Here is a 22,272-nt window from a genome sequence, read left to right as displayed (position 1 = left end):
AACAGATCTGTAAATTTCCTGGTTTATGTGGAACTCAAGTTACAGCATATCACTCAAACCTGGAGCTGATGTTTGTGACAGGCCTGGCTCTCGTTCAGTAAGGAAAAAGACTACCCTAGAAAGTTCTCTTTCTCTCGATAAAGAGACGGCTTACCCAAGCAGGCTCAAGTAGGTTCTCATCCAGGATGAGAAATGTTTCAGACCCCCGCGGCCAATTAGCAAAGCCCTACCACCCTTTCTCTTGCCCTCTGAATATAAAAACAAGCAGCCATTTTCCACTGGGGGTCAGGTCTCCCTTATCACCAGGAAGTCTTCCTGCCGGGCTAGCAGGGTTTCTTTTCTCAGTTAACTCACCTTTCTTCTCACCTTGCTCTGAGTCTGGAAATCCCTTTTCCAACTCAAGCTCAGACCAGTTTATTTACCAAAAGCAATGCTAGGTGGACCAGAAATATACTCAAATCACTCTATAGCTAAGAATTCCCTAGCTATCAAGTTTCATTGTGCGCCAGGTCTGCTTTAACATTTTTGAAAGAGGTTTGACCAGGTCACTTCTTTTCTCCCTTGAGGCAATTCCTAGTAAAGGAAGAGGGTAGATTTCAGCTTGCCACTATTTTTTCCCTAGTCCGTCATCACTGGACTGGAATTCCCATAAAGTTATTTTTAAGTCAGTGCTATAAAAATCCTATACAAAATACACTTATAGCACTTATATTTGAAGTAACTCGAGTGATTCACCTTCAAAAATGATTCGACCCTTCTCTTTATCAAATGCGCTCCAGCACTAAATCAAAGACTACCCCACCACCATGTATTATTTTTTATCAGAGCATCTTGAAAGATACAATAACTTCAACATAAAATTATCTCCAGGTAATCAAATGCTTATAGATTTGAAGAGCATAATGGCACACTCATAGGATAATTTCATTCTTAAAATGAAAACCTAATCAAGGTGTAATTTCTTTTTCTGCTAAAATGCAGAACACATAAAATAGGAACTACTTTGAAGTTAGTAAGACATTAATGTACATTTTCATGAGTGAGCCTCTCAGATCTTCATGCAGGCATCAGTGCAGCAGGAGGGAGGGATTCAAAGGAGAAGCACATGAAGGACATGCTGTAACAGAAGAGTTAAAACAAGCTGCAATTCAAACAATACCCTGTGTCAGACCAAAGTCTCTAAAGGCATAGTTTGATTATTTCACAACATTGCGGAGGATTGATGCGCTGTGAAGGTTAAAAACTCTAGGATGAAATCAAATAAGCAATGTTGCCAATATTACACCAAGCCACAATTTACTGACTAAAAGCTCTGTGTTTGTGGAAGCCGTGTGTGTGTGTGTGTGTGTGTGTGTGTGTGTGTGTGTGTGTGTGTTTGAAAGACATGCAAGATGAGAGAGTATCTCTGATATTCCCTTCTATCTAATTGGGAGACATTATAGAATTTTGGGGTCATCTCTTAGGAATATATACACTGTGGCATTGACAGCTGGAGGATAATGTGAAAAAGAGACAGGTCTGAAAGACGAAGATTTCCCTTGAGAGCTAACATTTTCAGAACAAATTGGGCAGCTGACAAATATTCACTCTCCAGATCTCAGAAGATAGCTAAAATCAGTGATCTCAGGATGGCCAAAGAAAACAATTACCAAAGATTGACTCAGAACCCAAGCATTTCTTGTGACTTTCTTCAAAGAACGCTTGGGTGATTTTTTTTTTTTAATCCATGTTTGTAGATTTGGTCGAGTTTTCTGAACTTAACTGCCAAGTATACTCAAGCATTTTTCAAGAAATACTTTTATAAAGTAAATTTCAATATAAAAGAACAAAACTATTCCAATCTAAGATAAAAAAAGAAAGAATAAAGAATAATGAATCAAATGTGTTATACTTTAGCATATGCCATGTATAATATATATATGTATTTCAGATTGCTTATTCTTATTCATAGGCTTTGTCTTATTTCACTGAATTCTGATAAAACCACTCTGATTTTTATTAATAAATATTTTCAATTTAATTAGAGAAGGAATGATGAATTTTTAAATACAATCTTACTTATATGCATGTTCCCTTCTCTTCAAAGAAAAGGAGTTTGTCATTTTCTATTCACATTACATATTCATATTTAAGAAAACAACAGAGAGAGCATTGAGAGTAAATATTCAAGAATATTTGTAATATTTCTTAGTAAGCTATATATTCTTGGAAAAATAAATTTTCATACTAAATGACATAGCTTAAATTCTTAAATTCATAACTTAAATTCAGTATGGAAAAACTGAGAATTTGGAGTGTTGTTATATTTGTTCAAGGAAATCACACCTAAAAACTAGAGAAGCAGCATTTAGTGTAATTGTTATGAGCACAGATTTAAGGTCAGGCTATTTTGGAGAAATTAATAGATCTTCCTTTTATTGGTCATGTTTCCTTGTGCAAGTTATTTAATATTTGGGTCATTGTTTTTCACCTATAATATGGAGGTAATATCTTCATATATGCTGTCAAAATTAAATAAATTAATGCATTAGAAATTGAATGCAGCCTTACCCACATTAAAGCACCATGTGTTAGTGATTACAATTAGTCTATGCACTTATCCAGTGATAAAATTTTTCATTTTGCATTTAATTTCCTAGGGGCATTTTATAAGGACTAGAAACCACAGGAAAAAACAGAAATTTCTCAACACAATTATTTTCTCTTCCCCAACATGCTTTCCGTATGCATGTATTTCCCCCTTGATTAATCTATATTCTACAGCTGGTTAACTAGCCTACTTTCCTGAAATATCTCCCTGATGATATTGTCCTCTCAAATTTCATTTCAGACATTCTCTCCTTCATTCTAAAGCCAAACTAAGTCCCCTGATATAAATGATAATCTCTCTATCTTAAGTCCCATAATAATTATCACCTCAGTCGTAGCAAAGAGTACATTCTGTTTAACTTTTTTCATCTTCATCTAGATCTTAAATAACTCATCTTTGAGCTTTGAGTTGACTCATTCTCCATTATGTGTATAACTTGAGCTTTTTCTTTATTCCTCCATAGGTAATTTTCAAATTATAAAACTATTGATACTAGAATATTCAACATATATCAGTACTGCTTTGTATGTAGATATAATACCTTACATAATATATAGTTATAGCTAGTAATAAAACAGCATATGTTATTAATTTTTGTTCACTTGAGGGTCATATGGTTAGTCCAAACAAAATATAAATTGTCATTAATTTATTCAAACTTATTTATTGAGCACTGATTTAGGGACAGGTCCTCTTTCAGACTGTAGAATTACTATAATTTTCCAGAAGATATCAGTCCTAAACTCATGGAGCTCATCTAAAGGGAACATGGCTCTGCCTCTGTGATGCTTCTGGTTAAGTGATACTGGCTTTGAACTACTAGCATCCAGAAACGTGAGAATAATTGTATTAAAATGTCTTTTGTTTAGACCTTTTGTTGTTGTTTCTAAAATGATTCTATTTCAAGTAATTTAAGTTATATACTTATATAAAAATTCAGGGTGTTTTAAGTTAAAAAAACAAGAGAGAAATTGTCTTTCAAACCTCAAAAACAAAATTATCTATTTCTTGTTAAAGACTTTTCCTCATGTAGAATAAGGATACTTAAGCTTTATTTCTCTCTTATATAGGAACAGATATTCATTCTTTTAAGAGAGAGGTTCTTGGCATTTTCCTTTTTTTTACTAAAAGGAAACTATTCCTATTTTTTTACCTGATTTTCCAAGCACCAGCACCCAGAGTAATCAAAGTCATTCACCAAAATGACCATGTGTTGTAACAAGGCCTTCTGCTGCTGTCTGTCAATAATGGGATCATTCTTTTAGTGCAGAAAAGCCAGGAAGAAATAAAATGAAATGCCTGCCCTTTAACATTTCAAAACTGGGAAACGGATTCGCTCTGCCTTATTCCAGTTAAAAGTAATAGATGTGTTTTTGTATGTGTTCAAGCCACAGAGATTCTGATGGATTCTTTTAAAATACTCCTATAAATAGAATATTTTCTTCCACTGTTTATTTTCTTTGGAAGGGCAGCTGCCTCAACTTGATGAGACTGAGATCATTTCTCTGAGGATCAGGTGTTAGTTCAGTAAGATTAATGAACAGTATGAAATCTTAGTTTGATATTTGGAAAAAAACGATATTTATTTATTTATTTATTTATTTATTTCTACTATCCAGGGAATTCTACTCCGTAATCAGTGAATTTTAGTTTCACAAGCTTAATTCAGGGTAATGTGTTGACTTTAGAGTATAGCCAGGACTGTAGTTGTTCTATTTTTCCCAATATTCAGCTCTAATAAGAATGGGCTTTTGTTCATCTCATTAGCTAATTCTAATAAATAAAAGATTTTTTTCATTTACTATTACTATATTCTCAATAATTATCCTCCTATTCTGTCAATTTGTTATGATTTTATAATAATATTTTGACATCCTTGAGACTCTAGTAGCAACAATAGATTTTTTTCTGCAACATTTGTTATTTGTACAGAGATTGATAAAGAGTTCATTCATTTGCATTATCTGTCTTCTAATATGCCTGCATGAAGAATAATGGTGATAGTTTCTTTAAATACACACTCTTAGTCAAAGAAAACCATTTTCTAATTCTTTCTTATATTTATTAGAAATATTTGAAAAATATTATATATTTTCAATACCAGTTAAAATTAAAGTGTTATTTATCTGTGTATCTATTGCATCTAGTTGTAATTGATTGCAGTAGGCTGAGAAATGTCTCCCTCTAAAATATTAATATAGTCATCCCTAAAACCTGTGAATGTTATCTGTTTAAAAAAAAAGAAGAATTTTTTCAGATGTGATTAAATTAAGACCTTGAACTAGAAAATTATCCTGGATTATCCTGGTATGTTCTAAATACCATCGCATGTATCCCAGTGAGAGGGACACAGAAAGATTTTACATAGATGGTAGAGAAGAGACGTGAAGATGGAGGAGAGAGATACTTAAAGATGCTAGCCTTGAGGATGGACATTCGAAGCGATGCCTGTGGCCACCAGAAACTAAAATGTCAAGGAAGAAATTCTCCTCTAGAGCATCTAAAGGGAACATGGCTCTGCCTCTGTGGTGCTTCTGGCTAAGTGATACTGGCTTTGAACTACTGGCATCCAGAAACGTGAGAATAAATGGAATACATTTTACTTGTTTTAGGTCAAGTCTCTGCTGAATTGTTGTAGCATCCTCAAGAAACTAAAGAAATTAATACTTATTTAAAATCCGATGAGGTTAGTGTCCCACCAGAGAAATAGAACTGGTAGAAAATAGACATAGGCACTTCGGAAAACTGGCATGGTCTAATAATATATACTACATATACGCCTGTCCAATAGGCCAGCAATTTCACCCTTAAGTATACAGATAGAGAAAAAGAGATAGAAAAGTGAAGATGATAGATAGATGCTATATAGATAGATAGATAGATAGATAGATAGATAGATAGATAGATAGATGATAGATAGACTCTCTATATAGCTATATATAGATATTACTGCAAGGAACTGGCTTATGTGCTAGGTAGGGGGATGGCTAAGCAAGTCTAAAATCCACAGGGCAGGCTGTAAGAAAGGGCAGACTGGAACTCTGAGGTATGAAGTAAAGCTTCAGTCCACAGTTTCTTTCTTCTAATAAACCTCCTTTCACTCTTTTTCTACTAGTTGAATCTGGCCCATACCGATCTGTTGGATAATACCCTTAAAGCCAATTGTTTAAGAATATAAGTCTTAAGGAGTTCTTGCTGTGGCACAGTGGGTTAAGGATCTGGCATTACTGTGCCTATGGTGTAGGTCACAGCTGTGGCTTAGATTCAATCCCTGGCCTAGGAACTTCCATATGCTTCGGAAGTGGCTAAAAAACAAAAAGAAAAAAAAGAAAGAATATTAAGCTTAAGATGAACTGAGAATCACATCTACTAAATACCTTCACATTCAAGAGTTTAAACAACTGAGGATTATACTCTAGCTGAATTGACACATAAAATGATCACATGTTAATACATAAAACTTGTAAGCTGTCTGGCTGGTTTAAACAATGCAACTTTATTTCCTCATAGTTTCAAAGGCTATAAGATCAAGATGAAGGTGATTTATTTAATTTTTGTCTTTTTATGGCCACACCTGCAGCATATGGAAGTTCCCAAGCTAGAGGTTGAATCAGAGCTGCAGCTGTGCATATGGGAGTTCCCAGACAAGCCATAGCCCCACAGCAATGCTGGATCCAAGCCTTGTCTGTGACCTGCACCTCAGCTCAGGGCAATGCCGAATCTTAACACATTGAATGAGTCCAGGGATTGAACCCATATCCTCATGGATATTAGTCAGATTTTTAACCCACTGAGCCACAACAGGAAATGCAAGAGAAAGGTGATTTAGATTGGTTTCTATCAAGGCCTCTCTTCTTGGTTTACAGATGACTGCCTTCTGGATGTGTCCTCACTTTTTCTTTACCTGTATGTATATCCCTAGCGTTTCTTTTCCTATGTCCTACTTCTTCTTATAAGAACTTGAGTCAGATTGGTCCAATCTAATGGCCTCATTTAAATTTCACCTTTTTAAAGGACTCATTCAAATACCATCACATTTTAAGGTACTGGGGTTAGAATTTCAACTTAGGAATTTTGGGAGTAGTCAATAACAATACATTTTTTCCAAAGGAAATATTCTGATTTAAATTATACACAGTAGCGGCATTTTAAAAAACATGTTTTTATCTTCAACTTGTTAATGTATAAGTGAATTTTATCTACAATGTTCATTTTTTCCACAATCAGTTTGGGGTTTTTTTTTGGTCAGGCTAATGCTAAGGTCAAATAATGAATATTGAAATTTTAATTGCCACTTCGCTCTGCAAGAACAAAGCAAAAAATATTTACATAGCTTTCTTTAAAATTATGGTTGATATTTGTTTTTAAAAAGACTTAGTTATGTATTCCTATTTTAGATATTAACATTCTAATAAGGGGTTTTGGTCACGAATAATGCCTGTGTATTTGTTTATGCAATTCTATATATATTTGTATTAGATAAAAGAAATGTGCACTTAAATATTGATAAGCAATGCATAATAAAAATTAAAACAAGCAAATAATGAAAAATTTCCATGCAAAACTTGGGAAAATTATCCTTATCTTCTTGATTGAAGGCTTAGCTTATTTATTTCTTAGTTTTTAGTTAATACTTTGGACATCAATGTCTTTCTGAGAACTGTTTTTATCATATCATATATTCATTGGCACATAATCCATGTGGTTGCCATTTATCCAAATTTAGTGAGATTTTTCTTAGTGCCTTTATTCTATGTGTAAATATGTTGGAAGAGATTGAATGTTATTCATATCTTAGACACATATATTATCAATTAAAATATAGACGAGATTGGTAGATAACTTTTAGTAGCTAATAAAACCAAGTTTTATTATAATCCCCCTCTTTAATATTTCCTGTTAGTTTTTCACCTACTGTGCTATATTTGAACAAGATTGTTTTCTTTTTTTTTAAGGCTGCACCTGCAGCATATGGAGGTTCCCAGGCTAGGGGGTCTAATCAGAGCTACAGGTATTGGCCTACACCACAGCAACAGCAACTTGGGATCCAAGCTGCATCTTCAACCTACACCACAGCTCATGGCAACTCTGGATCCCCAACCAACTGAGCAAGGCCAGGGATTGAACCTGCGTCCCCATGGATACTAGCCAGTTTAATTTCTGCTATACCACAATGGGAACTCCCCAAAATTGTTTTCTACTGACTTATTACTTACACATCTCTTATACAATTTGTAGTGATTTCCTGTGAACTAAAATTATTCATTGTTGGAGTTTCCTTTGTGGTGCAACAGGATTGGAGACATCTCTGCAGTGCCAAGACAGTTTAGATCCCCACTGAGGCTCATGTTGTGGCTCCTGCTTGGATCTGATCCTTGGCCTGGGAGCTCCATATGCCATGTGGTGGACAAAAAAGAAAAAATAAATAAAGTGAGATAATATATACATTGCTGTATCTTTAATTAATATACCTTTAGAAAGTCAGTAGAAAGTCACATTCTACCTTCAAATGATACATCATTTTACTTGTCATATAAGGTCCTTAAAACTGGCCTTTTTAAGGGCTTTTAATGCCCTAGGCCAGCAGTGTTTCTGTTCTTTCTGATTAAAGCCTTTGTCTTGTGTTGGAAATAAAGGCGGAAGTTCAGGATGCCTCACTTGTCCCACTCACAGGGATGAGTTCCTTTCTCCAATCTGCATCACAATAAGCACTTCTTAGATCCAGACCTTTTCTGAGAGAGGCCAGAGGGGTTCAGGAAGAAAGAGCCCTCCAGGGCATGCAGACTCCTCAAGTTTCTTGAGTGCGGGGTGGTTTCACATGGTATCCCCAGGCTGTAATCATCCTTTTTCATGTTATCTGCCCTTCTAGCTAAACTCTTCTTACCAATGTCCTGCTGTGTCCACCAGTTTGGTTTTGTTTGTGTCTTATTAAGAACGTGTTTCATCTGTAATATAACAGAGCTACTGAATTATTTGGAACATTAATCATTTCTTAGAAGTCACTTTCTAAGAAAGAAAACTTCACATCTGACTCTGAAAAATTTTAAATTCCTAAGTATAGGTATTAACTGCTAGAATTACTTTCTATTTCCTATTCTGTTTTTAAGAATATTTCCCTTATTAGTTTAAGTGGCTTCTCTTTATTTTCTCAATACAACACTAATTTTTTTTTTTTTTCCAAATAGCAGATGCAGGTTTACTTTCATGATTTTTGCTATGGTTGTAATTACAAGTTTGAATCTAGTTTGGCTTTTCTGTTGAGTAGGAAAAAAAAGTCCTATGGTAATGATCAGAAGATTTCCTGAGCACCTCTCAGCTTTTCCTTCTAGCTTTAACACTCTGTCTGGGGACTGCTATACTTGATATCTTTAGGGAGGTGTCCTTACTAATTTATTCTAGGACAAATCTTCTAGACACAGAAAATGATAAGAGGTAACTGGCACAGCATTAATAAATTTCATACTTGGCTGAAGGCCAGCCTTCTCTAGTTTCTCAGATACTTCTTGATCTTGTATTTGAGAACATTTGAAATTACCCTATTTTGAAGTTTCTTAATTTTGCCTATATTGGGCGATGGAAGTTTTAGATTAGGTTTATCCTCTAAAAGTAATCTGATCTTGTTGGATCTGTATCATTCATAACTCAGTAATTTATTTTACAAGGGACACATTATGGTTTTTCAGGACCTCCAAGTCTTTACCTGTTTTATTTTGTGAGCATTCTGTAATTTCAATGTTATTTAGAAGAAAAGAGATTAACAAATGCCCTTAGCCATTTTGAACCTTCAAATCTCACATTCCTTGTAGGTAATATTATCACAGTGAGGGAACAGAAAAAAATAGTTAATAACAATCAGAGTTTAATATATGATTATAGTTCTCTGAGTTATATTTGAAATTATGTAAATAGCAGTTGAAATGTAATCCTTAGTAGAAGAAAATGCACATTCTTAAATGTGATTATTTTAACTTTATTATGATTAGTTTTAATAAAATTACATACCAGATTTCTGGAATACAGTTTATTATTAATTAAAATGAAAGGTATGATGAATACATCCACATTAAAAGTGCTTTTAAAAATTAAGCAGAAAAAATACACTAATAAAGTAAATATGAATTTTCGTAGTAAATAAGGAAAGTTAATTGGTTTGAAATGAATTAGAAGTAGACATATCCTAGATTTAAATTGGATGTAGAATAGAAATCCCATGGAGAATGCAACTTAAATTCACAAGCTAATATGGTGAGTTTTCCAAATTATAACTTGCATGTTAAGTGAAAAGTCCCTTGGGTTTCTATTTAAAATGTGCATTTCAGGGTCCTCATTTCCAAACATCCTAATGGGACACACAAGAAACTAAATTCCTAACACGAATCCCCAGGTAATTCTAAAGAGAGACACTGTTTTAAAACAGTAGGTACTCATTTTACCACTTAATAAAAAAGACTCAACTGAAATAGCTAATCAGATCTGAAAATGCTGCAGCAATGTTAACTATAGCAATAGCAGTAATGGTAATAATAACAATAACAAGAACAAACAAATCAATAGCTTTATAGTGGCTATTTATAGTGGCTTCAGGTAGGCTGCTATGAACTTTTCATTAATGATGTCTGCTAATCCTTATTAAAAATCTGAGTTTCTACAAATTAAGTTCATATTTCTGATAAAGAATTTAGCCTAAGAAAAAAGAAGCTATTTGTTTTCCTGTAAGTAGCAAGTGTCAGCACTCTCTGACAGCAGAGATATTTTTTTCTATAATCCTCCCTGTTAGACATTCCTATTTAAAATCATAATTAGGAGTTCCGTCGTGGCGCAGTGGTTAATGAATCTGACTAGGAACCATGAGGTTGTGGGTTCGATCCCTGGCCTTGCTCAGTGGGTTAAGGATCCAGCGTTACTGTGAGCTGTGATGTAGGTCCCAGATGCAGCTCGGATCCCGCATTGCTGTGGCTCTGATGTAGGCCGGCGGCTACAGCTCCCATTAGACTCCTAGCCTGGGAACCTCCATATGCTGCGGGAGTGGCCCTAGAAAAGGCAAAAAGACAAAAATAAATAAATAAATAAAAATAATAAAATCATAATTAATTTTAATAGTAAAAGTTGAAAACATATTTATACAGTTATTATGTATCATGTTAGTGTATCATATGACTAATATTACTGATTCTTCTGATACAAGAACAAGGTATTTACCTACATTTACTCATTTTTTTAAAAACTCCCAATAATTCTTCACTATTTTATCTACTGAATTTCTAAAAACTGTTGTATGAGATATTTCTAAATATTTAAATTTTTATTCTAGTGCAATAGTTCTTTTATGATATTTCTTATTAATTTTTATTAGGAAAAGTAATCTTGGCATGTAATTGAATCAACAGTTTAATAAATTTCTTTTTTCAGGGCCACACCTGTGGCATATGGAAATTCCCAGGCCAGGGGTCAAATCAGAGTTAACAGCTGTGCAGTATCTGAGCCGCATCTGCGACCTACACCATTGCTCACGGCAATGCCGGATTCTTAACCCACAGCGTGAGGCCAAGGGATCGAACCTGGGTCCTCATGGATTCTAGTCAGATCTGTTTCCACTCCTCCACAATGAGAACACCACAAATTTCTTATTTTAAATATTTTTTTACATTGCTAGAATTTTCTGATAAAGTACCTGTAAATTGTGAAAATTTTGGACTACTTGTCTAATACTTATGGCTCTCATATAATCATATGTTAATTGAAAAAAGATGTATACCAAATCAAGAATTGTGTCAAGCACTATGTTGAGTGCTGGAGTGAAAAAAAACAAAAAGCAAAACCTTGCCTCATTAAACTTACAATTTACTGGCAATCTCAGGCATTTGCCAAATAATCATACGAATATGCAGTTCTAAATTATAATAGGCTCTATTAAGAAAACACAGGAAAATTTTAATGTATGGCATGAGACACATGATTAACAGTTTGGAGAAGAGCTGTGGTTCATTAGAAGAAGCATTACAGAATATTATTTCACATGGGTGCACTATTTAATAGATCCAGGCATGAGGGAAAACAGGGCACAATGGAGAGCCTAGGGCCCTTACCTGGGGCACAAACCACAAAGGGGGGTGATATAGTAGGGTGTATTATTTACTGCTGTGTAAGAAATCACCTGCAAATTTAATGACTTCTAATAATAGATGTGTTTTTCCTAACAGTTTCCGAAAGTCAAGAATCAAAATATGACTATGTTAAGTGCCTATGTCTTGGAATCAATCCTGAAATTATAGTCAAGCAGTAAGCCAGCTGGGACTATGGTCACTCCTACAGATTCAAGGTGAGGGAAGGATAAACCTAGTTACAAGCCCATTCAGGTGGTTGCTGGCAGGGCCCAGTCCCTCCACACATGAGCTTTCTCCAGGGCTGCTCTACAACATGGAATAATGAAGCAATCAAATCCAAGAGAGTATGAGAGAAAGCCTCCAAGATGGAAGCCCAGGTTTTTATAGCTTAACCTTGGAGATGACAGCTCATCTCTTCTGCTATTTTATGGTACAAAGGACTCTCCATAAGTCTAGTCTCCACTGCCCACAGTTTCCCCCCTACACTCACACACATGCAGTCTCCATCACTCAGATCTTCTCCACCTCACTATTTTTCCTGTCCTCAGGGTGACTATAAGCTGTGACTGAACCATTAAAATCTGTTTTATGCACAACCTGGCAGTGCTTTGCAAAATTCCCATGCTCTGCTCCTCCAACCTCCTGTTTGAGGATTTCTTTGTTAAAGCTGCTACAGGACCTTTTCTGGCATGTTCACTGTTCATTTGGACAATCTGAAAGATGTTGGGAGTTAATGCCCTATAGGATAAACTTCGAACAATAAGATTCAGAAATGTGTAAATTCATTCCTGTTTATCCTTTCCAAAAGAAGGACCCCAAATGAATTCTTGAGAGCAGTTCTAGTATTCTACAATTTCTCTTACTTAGTGGTAGGCAATTCAATAATCTGTACTTGTATTGTCTCTCCCTACTTCCCTGCCTTTCCTGACTTCACATTTCACTTCTGCTACCTAGAATTGAACATGGCTCATCTGCCTCAGGCACAGCGTTCTGGAAAGACTAAGTACCATAAAACAGCAGAAGAGATGAGCTGTCAATCAGACAGTTGCCGTCTGTAGAAAGTAATATTTAAGTCATTAATGTATAATGTGATTATGGATGTAGCTGAATCAAAAATGTACTAAATTGCTAGCTATTTTGTATTCATTTCATTTATTCTTTATATATTCTTGCTCTGCCTTCTTTTGCATTAAACAAACATTATATATTACATCATTTTGCCTTCTCTTTTGAGTTATTACTATACATCTCATAAAGTTTGTAGCGACTTCCGGTGAATTTAAAATATACATTGCTATATTTTTAATTAATAGATCAGATTCCACCTTGAGATGACATATATTTTCACTTGTCATGTAAGATCCTTAAAACCAGTCTTAAAATGCCCTAGGCCAGCAGTGTTTCTATTCTTTCTGATTAAAACTTTTGTCTTATGGTGGAAATAAAGGTGAAAGTTCAGGATGCATATACTTGTCACACCCACAGTCTGCATCACAATAAGCACTTCTAAGTGACCTTTCAGACTTTTTCTGATAGAGGTCATTGGGGTTCAGGAAGAAGGAGCCCTCCAGGGCATGCAGACTCCACAAGTTTCTTGAGTGCGGGGTGGTTTCACATGGTATTGCCAGGCTGTAATCATCCTTCTTCATGTTGTCTGCCCTTCTAGCTAAACTCTTCTTACCAATGTCCTGCTGTGTCTACCAGTTTGGTTTTGTTTGTGTCTTATTAAGAATGTGTTTTATCTGTATATAACAGAGCTACTGAATTATTTGGAACATTAATCATTTCTTAGAAGTCACTTTCTAAGAAAGAAAACTTCACATCTGATTCTGACAAATTGTAAATTCTTAAGTTTTTATTAACTGCTTAAATTTTCACATAATCATAAATGTTATACCGAAAATATTTTATGATGAAAACCCTTTGGAATAAAATACCCTTGGAAAGTGTAAACAAAGTTTTGACACATTAAACAGGGAAGTTTTTAAACAGAAATATTTAGTAAGTTCCTCACAACTTGGCATAGCCTTAAATACATACCTCACTTAGAATGATTGCTTCTATCACAGAATAGTCCATGCCAAGATCTATTCCATTATTGAAATAGCTGAAAATCAATGTGTTATTGGGGGATATATAGCCAGTTGTATATTCACATTGTCAGTGTGCTTTATAATAAATGTTCAAGGACTTAAAATTATTATAGCTAGGTGATTTGACCTTGAAATTGAAGGATTAGTATTATGTATTTTGATTGTTATATTTTATATAATAGCAAGCTCATTTGGTTCAGAGTCCTAAACGTTTCCAAATGACTACAGTTTTTCCAATGCTGAGCAGTTTGAGAAATAATTGCTTTGAATCTCATTTTTTTTATTACCCATCATCTATGCCATCCAGACAAAAGAACAGTGAAATACAAAAAGCATTGTTGATTTTTTGGTTACATTACAAAGTCTTTCCATTAATGTTTATTGATATGGATTTTTTTTTTTAGTGCAAGAACTAAGATCACTGAACCTATAAAATAACGGCTTAAACTTTGTTGTTGCTGTTAGACAACATCAGCTATAGAAATCTGTTTAAAGGATAGTCACAAAAAGCCACAAAATCAGATGTGTAGATTTTACATGGATTAGAATATATTAGCTCAAATTTAACTCGATCCTAGTTTTAGAAAAGCTATAGCACATAGCAGCAAGACAAGTGAAAGCTTGTCACAATTTGAGGTAAGACAAAAGATCGTACATTCATACCATTCTACACTTCATAGTATGTAGGGCATGGAATTTCTAATGCTCTTGATAGCTTTGGCTTAATCCCATAAAGTTAACATTTAAATTATCAATAAGTTTTTGCAATAATTAACAATTTAAAACTATCAAAATATTATTTATGATCTAGGATTAACTAAATGAAAGTTGAGTTTCAACTTTCTAAAATTTAGTGATTATTGTTTTTTTTTTCCTTTCCTTCTTCCTCCTCACCCCACACCATATGGAAGTTCCTGGGCTGGAAAGAATCCAAGCTGGAGGAGTTCCCATCATGGCTCAGTGGTTAACCAATCCAACTAGGAACCATGAGGTTGTGGGTTCAATCCCTGGACTTGCTCAATGGGTTAAGGATCTGGCGTTGCTGTGAGCTGTGGTGTAGGTCCCAGATGCAGCTTTGGATCCTGCGTTGCTGTGGCTCTGGTGGAGGCCAGAGGCTACAGCTCAGATTAGATCCCTAGTCTGGGAACCTCCATATGCTGCGGGTGCAGCCCTAGAAAAGGCAAAAAAAAACAGACAAAAAAAAAGAATCCAAGCTGGAGCTGCAACCTCACCATGGCTGAGGCAGTGCTGGATCTTAACCCACTGGGCTGGGTGGGGGAACAAACCTGCAATGCCTCAGAGAAAACATCAGATCCTTAACCTGTGGCATCACAGCAGGAACTCTGAGTGATTATTGATTTCTTCAATCCACATGAAGTGAATTTTGGGAGAGTAAGGCACATAGCTCAGTCAAATGAGTTCAAATATTCTCATTTTCTCTATTCAATATAAGGTAAGAAATAGACAAATATAAACTGTACTATATTCTGTCTGATGATACTGTGTCAGATACAATGGTGTTCATCAGCCCAGTGTATTCAGCTCCACTGTTTTCCTAGTTTTCTCTCATATAAGAAAAGCAGTGTAGCATGGTTGTAAAAATTAGATGAAAATACGTCACTGAGTCCAGCTTTTGGGAATGTTTTGAAGAATGTTAAGGCTCCTTAGGCATGCAGTTATGCTTTTGCACTTAGACACTTTTTGTTTTTCTATCCTTTCCTTTTCTTTATGGTTGGAATAATGCCAGGTTGTTAGAAGATCATCAGCAGTTCTATGAAGAGAAGAACAGAATCCAAATGCTAAAGATGGCAGAGCAGGAAGACAGAATGGACCTGGGACTTCAATGGCATTAGTCAGGAGCTGTATTTTTAGAACAACTTACAATAACAACAAAATTCCTAAGAGAGAAGATGATGGGAGAAAACTCCTAGTAGAGGACATAGGCAAAAAAATTCTCTGACATCAACTGTACAAATGTTTTCTTAGGTTAGTCTCCCAAAACGATAAAAATAAAAACAAAAATAAACCAATGGGACTTAAACTTACAAGCTTTTGCAAGCAAAGGAAACCATAAACAAAAACAAAAATGGAAAAATACACCCTGCAGAATGGGAGAAAATAGTTTCAAACAATACAACTGACAAGGGCTTAATCTCCAAAATATACAAACAACTCATACAGCTCAACAGCAAAAAAACAATCAACCCAATTGAAAAATGGACAGAAGACCTGAATAGACATTTCTCCAAAGAAGATATATAGATGACCAACAGCCACATAAAAAAATGCTCAATGTCACTAATTATTAGAGAAATGCAAATCAAAATTGCAATGAGATACCACCTCACTCTGGTCAGAATGGCCATCACTAGTAAGTCTACAAATAACAAATGCTGGAGAGGGTGTGGAGAAAAGGGAACCTTTTGGCGGGAGTGTAATACAAAACTTTTGGCAGGAATGTAATACAAACACTATGAAAAACTGTATGGAGACACTGTCCAGAATTCACTGAAATGTCTTACACGTATTTATTGTCATTGCTATTTCCAACCCCAAAATTAATATCAAAATTACCATGATAGATTTATAAGGAAATAATTTGAGTACTCATGCAAAAGAAAATTTCCCTCTGTTATGATAGAAAATTAAAAAAAAAACAGAAGTTAGGAAGTCAAATTCAAAGCAAACTTGTAAAATCAACATGCATGTTAGTTTAGTGTCCTTTTTTCAAAATATTTTAAGATGAGTGTTGATTTAGTAAACACCTTATTTCCATGTATATTGGTATTTTTGGAAAAAAAATGGTATATTTCATCCTATATTCTGAGGTGACTGAAATTAAAGGCAACTTTGGGGCCAATTCCTCAGTTTTATAATTAGTAAAGGTTGCATCTTGATCACTTTCTTCATCTGTATTCTGAACAACTAAGAACAGTTGCATTACTGGGTAAGCTGGTTTAAACCACTACTGAGGAGTAGCAATCTGTTACCTTGAGTCACAATTAGAATCAAATAACTTGGAGAGAGTAACTGAAAATCTGTGACTTATTGGTGACTAGGAAAGAGGACAATTAAGTATGTGGAAAGCACAAGATCTTCAAGTTTCTGCTAAAGAAATGTATGCTTATTTTTCTCTCCAACTGTTCCTATTAGACTCATTTCAAGCTAGTGTCCTTTACATCCAAGTATTCCTTTGTCATACAATGTTATTTGTTATTTAGAACCTTCCCATAGTCATTTAATCAAATTCACTAAACTTCAACTGAGTTCTAAGTGACAAGCAAACTTCTGGGTTAGGAATGCAAGGATTAAGAAATCTTCTATATCTTTAAGTAAATTAGAATCAAGTAATGGATAGTTACACATCAGCCAATGGATTTGTTTAATAAAAGCTAAATGCTAATAGATAGACTTTCACTAAGCTATGCTTTGAGAGTTTAAAATGAGTGTATTATCTCCCCATTGAGTTTCAGGGAAAGTACACTTAAACCATATAGCAAATGAGTGTAAAAATTAAGAAAATTAAATATATGAAGGTCAAACTATGAAGCATTAGTCCACAGGTGTGTAAGGAAAGGTTTATATAGTAATGATTCTATTGAAATATATGAGGAAAAGAATGGTGAGGTAAGATATGGGGCTGTAGGATGGGGAATAAACCCATTCATTCCTGAGAGGGTAGCGGAGAAGTGCAGACTTTGGAATTAACCTGCATCCCTGGAAACCTGACTTCACTTAATTACCAGGGTGTCTTTGGCCAAATTGCTTACTTTTCTCCACCTAAATATCTTAATCTGTAAAATATGCATGAGAGGTAATAAAGGCTTAAATGAGATTAGGCATAAAAGCACTAGTCCTCTCTAGACCAAAAATATAATCTATTATTTCATCAAACCAATTACTCATAGATAACTTTTGTTACTCAATTAATGTTTACTTGTTTGTGTTATGCTGCAATGAATATTTAAAATAAGTGTCCCTTGGCTGGCACTCCAGTGACTATTTTTTGTCCCTTGTCATTATCAATGTCTAGCTCTCTAAATATCATAATAAATTGGACATCCTCTTATGAGTTTCCAACTCAGAATATTTGTATTTAATGGATTTTGTTTTAAGACTTGTAGACTTGCTACATTATATTTATATATTTATATAATTATAATATAATATAATATAATTATAATAGGTTTGGTGTTACTCAAATATTACAAGATAAAATCAGTAAGGAGCTAAGAGTAACGTTTATTATTTCTTAGGTTTAGAGAAGTACAGCCAACTCAAGAATAATAAAAAATTTAGGCCTTCAGCCTAAGGAGTCCCCAGAATATGTTACACTGGTTTTTTGAGCTGGGAATAAGGGAGTAGAACAGGCAGACCATTTCTAATTTAAAGGGCTCCTTGGAGCAGAAAGGAGATTGTGTGGGGATGGAGACATGATGAGAGTCCTGATGATCCCCACGTACTTTGTGGTTGGTTGACTAGGTGTGCTCTATTCATGGTCATCCTTACCATTCAGTCAGGAATGAATGAGCCAGATGTAAATGGTTGCAGAAATAGAGGACAGGGGAGTTTCACTGAGCAACTAGAAGGAACTGTCTCACAAAGGCATGAGTCTTAGGGACCCAGTGCATACACAATACAGGAGATTTAACAAAACATGTGAAAGCTATTTCTCTCAGGATTTCCCCTGTGGTTCAGAGGTTTAAGAATCCAGCATTGTCACTGAAGTGCTCAGGTCATTGCTGTGGTGGAGGTTCAATCCCTTGCATGGGAAGTTTTACATGCCATAGGTAGGTCCAAAAAAAACAAAAAACAAAAAACAAACCAAAAAAAACGAAGTCACTCATGATGCTAAAATAAATAATGGTACTGCAAAAAGTGGAACACTCAGCTTCTCCAAGTAAGCCTTAAAATGAATCAGAAACAGAACAAAGGACATGTCTAAGCTAAGATAGAAAGGGAGAGTCAAGGAAAATTAATGATAATATGCTAGCAAATGAAACATGTGAACATGTAAAAGGGAAGAACAAATCTGACTTCATATTGGATCTGTTTGTTTTACCTTAACATTTGTATTCTATTTCTTTTGCTACAAATTAATAACTAAAAGAATGTTGCCTATAGCCTTAACTATACAGGGTAGTCCATTTTCAAATCTCTGACCTTTAAGGTATAAAGACTCTCCATTCATATAGAGATAAAAAGTTGCAGAACAGAGAAAAACATTTGTTGTGTTGGAGTTTTATAAGAACACTGTGACTAGATCCATGTGGATATCTGCAAGAACAAAGAATTCCAGACTAAGATCATCACAAAAATCAGCCACACCCTATCCCCTTCTAGTGTAAAAGAAGCCTGAATTTTAACCTGAGTAAGGTGGTTCTTTGGGACACTACCATCTCCCCTGTTTACTGGCTTTCTGAATAAAATCACTATTCCTTGCCCCAACAACTCGCCTCTCAATTTCCTGGTCTCTGGTATGGTGGGCAGTTCAAGGAGCTTGGCTTCATTAATGAGCAGAACTGTCCACAGGTATGGCCAAGGAGAAGAGAAAATTCATGACAACTACAGAAAAATACTCATTCAATTTTTTAAAGAAAAACTATCCTGAAAAAGATAGAAAAGAATCAAATATTAGAGAAAACCAAATTCAAGGCACAGATGAAATATTCCCAGGAAGATCTAATAATAAAATTCCCCCAAAATAAGAATTCAAAATCAAAAATTGAACAAAGCAAATCTCACACAAAACTAATAAATGATTAGAACTGGCAAGTAAGAGAATAAATGCAGTTGAAAATGGAATCACTAGCAAAAAAGAAAATTAAAAACTTACAAAATAATATAATTTGAAGAATTTAGGAAGAGTGTAACAGATAATGAGGAAGAAAAATTTGTATGATTGAAAGATAATTGGCATTTCTAGACACTTTAGCAATGAGAAGAAAAGGATTTTAAAATAACATATTTTTCTGAAAGGAAATTCATAAAAGAAGGAATGACTGAATTTGAAGCCTGCAAGAGCACACTAGGAAATGATACAGATAATTGACACAAAGATATATCCATTTTAAGTTGTAAGACTCCAAGAATAAAAAAAGAATTTAAGCAACCAGGCAGAAAGAAGCAATTTGCTTTTATGGGGTGAAATTCATGCTGGGCCCAGAATTCTTAAGTGCCAATCAGAAGATAAAAGAATCATCACCACATTCTTTAGGTAAATAAAATATGACTCTATATTATACCTAATTAAAGTGTTGTTTAACTATGAAATCAGAGCATATACATGTCAAACCTGAAAAGCTGAAAAAAAAAAAAAAAAAAAAAGACCTAACACCCACTGGTTTTTCTTGAAGACAAAATCCAGCCAATCAAAAGACTCATAGAAAAACAAGCAAAGACTAATGTGTTATTTCTTCACAGAAGACAGAGGGTTGTCTGAAAAATTCTGAGACAAAGTTTGAAAGAAAATTTTCGCCCCAGCACCTCCCTCTCTTTTTCTAAGTGAATAAAAGCAACACTCGAGCATTCACCAAAAGGCAGAAACTCAGACACTTGCAAATCTCCTTCACAAATACTGAAAACAAACAAGAGGAAACAAACTAGAAAATTAAACCCAATGAACTAAGAGATGCATGTGACAATGCAACTTAAAATAGGAGAAGCTTTGACAAAAAAAAAACTGGTGTCCAAGCTGAATTACCATAAGGGCCAAAGGAAAGGAAAACTAAGAAGCGTAAGACTTCAATGCATATGAATTGCTATTATTGTAATAACAGGAAATATCAGAAACATTCTGGCACTTTTTCATACTTATGAATGTTGGAATAATTTTTAAAACAGCTATGGATGAAGTGATATAGACACTAAAGCAATTTCTATCTGGCTTTATTGGGTGAAAGGACTTTATTTTGAAATATAATTTTACATCAAACAACTGTGGAATTAAGGCAGAAAATATTAAGTAACAGAAAAATAAGAGTTGGAACATTTCAAATGATGCAACCTACAAGGGCTTAATTTCAAGAATATATAAGCAACTTATACAACTCAACAGCAAAAAAGCCAACAATGCAATGCAAAAATGGGCAAAAGACCTGAATAGACATTTCTCCAAGGAACATATACAGATGGCCAGCAAACACATGAAAAAATGCTCAACATCGCTGATTATAAGAGAAATGCAAATCAAAACTACCATGAGATACCACCTCACACCAGTCAGAATGACCATCATTAATAAATCCACAAATAACAAGTGCTGGAGGGGCTGTGGAGAAAAGGGAACCCTCCTGCACTGTTGGTGGGAATGTAAGCTGGTACAGCCACTATGGAGAACAGTTTGGAGATACCTTAGAAATCTATACATAGAACTTCCATATGACCCCACAATCCCACTCTTGGGCATCTATCTGGACAAAGCTCTACTTAAAAGAGACACATGCACCCACATGTTCATTGCAGCACTATTCACAATAGCCAGGACATGGAAACAACCCAAATGTCCATCGACAGATGATTGGATTCGGAAGAGGTGGTATATATACACAATGGAATACTACTCAGCCATAAAAAGGAATGACATAATGCCATTTGCAGCAACATGGATGGAACTAGAGACTCTCATACTGAGTGAAATGAGCCAGAAAGACAAAGACAAATACCATATGATATCACTTACAACTGGAATCTAACATCTGGCACAAATGAACATCTCCTCAGAAAAGAAAATCATAGACTTGGAGAAGAGACTTGTGGCTGCCTGATGGGAGGGGGAGGGAGTGGGAGGGATCGGGAGCTTGGGCTTATCAGACACAACTTAGAATAGATTTACAAGGAGATCCTGCTGAGTAGCATTGAGAACTTTGTCTAGATACTCATGTTGCAACAGAACAAAGGGTGGGGGAAAAAATGTAATTGTAATGCATACATGTAAGGATAACTTGATCCCCTTGCTGTACAGTGGGAAAATAAAAAAAAAATAATAAAATAAAATAAAATAAAGAGTTGGAACAGAAAGGGTAGAGATGTTGGAGGAAATGTGATCTGATTCTCTGATCTTTCAAGAAGGATTTAATCCCAATTAATATTACATGGTTTTTATATATATAAAAAGATAATGCCCCAAACTCTTAAATTTTTTTCCCAATCTCCCTTCTTTAAGTTGAAATTAATGTTTATAAAGAAACTTTTATTCAAATAACATAAATTTGTATCTGAAATTCACAATTTCAGATACAAATCATGTTCACAATTATTATAGCTTCTTTTAGTACTTCAAATCCAAGTAAAATTGCATTTTTAATATAGTGTTCATTTTATAATATCTCATTGAGAAAGGGCAATTTTAAAAAAGGTATATGTGTATGCATTATTAGGGAGGTGATCTCAGGGAACTATGGTGAAAAATGATAGGAGGGAAACAGAACTTGAGGGTGTGGGCTAAAACAAAGACATTATTAATATTTCCAACACTATGGACTCC

This window comes from Sus scrofa, chromosome 16 (genome assembly GCF_054392235.1).
Source record: "Sus scrofa isolate SSC_HxYL_T2T_F1_AM1 chromosome 16, Sscrofa_HxYL_maternal_Yorkshire_Landrace_v2.0, whole genome shotgun sequence".
NCBI classification, from domain to species: domain Eukaryota; kingdom Metazoa; phylum Chordata; class Mammalia; order Artiodactyla; family Suidae; genus Sus; species Sus scrofa.
Note: the sequence above shows the minus strand (reverse complement) of the source record.